Raw genomic sequence first — 3,225 nt, forward strand, 5'->3', positions numbered from 1 at the left:
CAAAGTAGTACATTTCAGCTGTACCTAAAATGGGAGCTTCTCTGTATACGGGCTCCTATTAGAAAACAAAGAGATACCTGCATCGCCGTTCTCGTTTTTACATTACATGTCATTTTTGTCTCATGAATATTCCTTGCTGGAAATGGCCATGCAGTCATTTGAGATGAGTGCCGCTACAGAAATATAAATATAAATTCTTTGTTGCAAATGCCACCCTGCAGAACACTTTTATGCGGGGGGGGGGGGGGGGCTTGGAGAGAGAGATTAGCATGGGATGCAGAATTAACAAAGTGCGCCCTTTTGCTGGTTATGGTCTCCTGAGTGAGAAACAGCCTTCAAGCACTTTGCATACGTAATGCAAGATGGCAAGAGGTACATGTAGCACAAATTAACACCATTGGAGCGTTTGATGAACATTTTAATGTGGAAGAAAACACTAATGCCTTTGCCCCGTTGGGCGCTGGTGATAATGAAGAAGCCATAAGCTAAAAGTAGATTTTGGAATTTCTCCCGGGCTAATTCTGTCCCTCTGCAGCGACTGCTGTTGTAAAAGCTCACTCCTAATCTCTCTCTGCAACTCCTCATAAGGAACAAAGTCTGAAGAAAGCCAATGTGCTTGGCTGTGGTGGAGTTGTTGGCACAGCTTTTGTTCTGCTCCCGTTCACATAAGGATAAGCGTTCTTTTTAAAAGGGAAATACTTGTCCTGGGTATGAGAGGCAAGAAAAACAGCAGATGCCCTGAGGATGTGATATTAAATTCACTCTAAAAAGAGGGCTGTGGAATTTCATTATTACTAATGCTGCTGCAATTAAATTGGTGGTCCAGGAAGAGAAGGTAATACCCCACTCCTATGAAACCCTCTTCTTCCAGGGAGAGTGGAAGTAGCTTTTTTTTTTGCTCACATAAAGACCCCTCTATTTCAGATGTAAAACTTCTTGCACTTCTATAGATATTTAATTGACTATAAAGTTTCACATGTTTTAAATGGTATTACAGTGGTACCTCGGGTTAAATACGCTTCAGGTTACATACGCTTCAGGTTACATACGCTTCAGGTTACAGACTCCGCTAACCCAGAAATAGTACCTTGGGTTAAGAACTTTGCTTCAGGATGAGAACAGAAATTGTGCTCCGGCGGCGTGGCAGCAGCAGGAGGCCCCATTAGTTAAAGTGGTGCTTCAGGTTAAGAACAGTTTCAGGTTAAGAACAGTTTCAGGTTAAGAACGGACCTCCGGAAGGAATTAAGTTCTTAAACCGAGGTACCACTGTATTATGTTGGTTTGATTAGAGGTTCTTGTGGACGACCTGTTTACTGCATTTACATGGATGTCATATGGTGTTTTACTATGCATTTGTTCTTATTTGCTTGTGGGAAAATTATATGATAATGAGCTTTCATCTTGATCTGCTTTCACAGATATACCATGCCATCTCATCAATCGGTTGCTTATCTCACATATTTTAGGGCATTTCCCAGTCACTTCCCTAGGGGACAGCATAGATTTGTTCCACCAAGCACATTAATCTGTTTTAATTGTGCAAACCTACATTTCTGGTATATGGTAAAATCCCTGTCACAAAACACTAACAATCCAGAGGTGGCAGAATTTCTTATTATGGCTGCTTTTATAGGGGGGTGGGGTGGGGGTGGGGTTGGAAAATAGTACATAGAAGCCACCTAGAGGGCAACTATCCTAAAAGGCAGGTTATATTTTAATGAACAAATAAATACTACAAATAAAGTGCTTTGCAAGAAAGGTTGCAGTCAGGATCCTCAATTTGGACAAGATCTTTTATTGTGCAGATCTACTAAGGGAAAACAGCATTTCCGTGCGCTGCTCTGGTTCGCCAGAAGCGGCTTAGTCATGCTGGCCACATGACCCGGAAGCTGTACGCCGGCTCCCTCGGCCAATAAAGCGAGATGAGCGGCACAACCCCAGAGTCGGCCAGGACTGGACCTAATGGTCAGGGGTCCCTTTACCTTTACTAAGGGAAAGCATGCAAGCAAATCTATACCTGATCATTCCAGCTGGAGCGCTCCAACTGGAGAATAGCCTCTTCTAAAGCAACTACTCTATTCCGAACTTAAAAATGGAAAGCATAATGCTGGTGGTCAACAAAAGAGTCTGAAAGGGCAAATCCAAAAAAATGTAGTATAAACACAGACAATGGGGAAACACTGGCCTACAAGCGCTCCAATTGAAGAACAGCCTTTACCAAAGGTGCCATGGACTTTGAAGACTCTCAAACTCGGGATGAAAGGGAGAAATGTGCTAAGAGGAAGGCACGGGATCAACTCCCTCCCGGAAACCTATGTCCCCACTGTGGAAGGACATGTGGATCCAGAACTGGCCTCCACAGTCACTTACGGACACATGCACCATTAAGACCATATTCACAGAAGACAATCTTACTCGGCTACGAGTGATCGCCAAAGAAGAAGATGGTCGGATTGCTGAATAAAGAGGACTGCAATCAAATATGGTTAAAGTCCTTAGACCTCCTGATTTGATGACCTGCTAAACACCTGCCTGGCATCATCCTTGGAACCTTAGAAAAGGAAGGATATTTTTCTAATTAAATGAAATAAAAACAGTAATTTCTTTTCTAATTAAAAGAAATTAACAGTAGTTCAGCACACACACACAAACGACACAGGCAGTGATTCTGCTGCCAGTTATTGCCTGCATTTTAACTTAGTGGGAGACCAGGAACAAGTGAAAATAGGACAGGCTTGGGTGACAGGTAAGCACCTGATAGCCATCCATTCTCCACCTGTGCATCATCTTGATTTAGAGATGATAGACATCTTCAAACATCTAAAGGGCTGTCACAAGAAAGATGGAGCAAGCTTGTTTTCTCCTGCTCTGGAGGGCAGGACCTCAACCAATGGCTTCAAGTTACAAGATAGAAGATTCCGACTAAACAGCAGGGAGAACCTTCTTGGAGGCTTTGAAGCAGAAGTTGGATGAACATCTGCCATGGATGCTTTGGTTGAGATTCCGCTGCATTGCTGGTGGTTGGACTAGATGACCCTCAAAATCCCTTTGAGCTCCACTGGTCTATGATTTTCTGAGATTAGAATGCCATTACGTATTAGAAAAACTGTAGAGAGAAAGAAGAGAGAGGAACCAGCAGAGGGGGCTGGTGAACCGAAAGCTTGCTTAGACCTGAATCCACCAAGCGAAGAGAGTACAGTACACATTTGGAACATAGGAGGGATA

This window comes from Podarcis bocagei, assembly GCF_964188305.1.
Source record: "Podarcis bocagei genome assembly, chromosome: 15".
NCBI classification, from domain to species: Eukaryota; Metazoa; Chordata; class Lepidosauria; order Squamata; family Lacertidae; genus Podarcis; species Podarcis bocagei.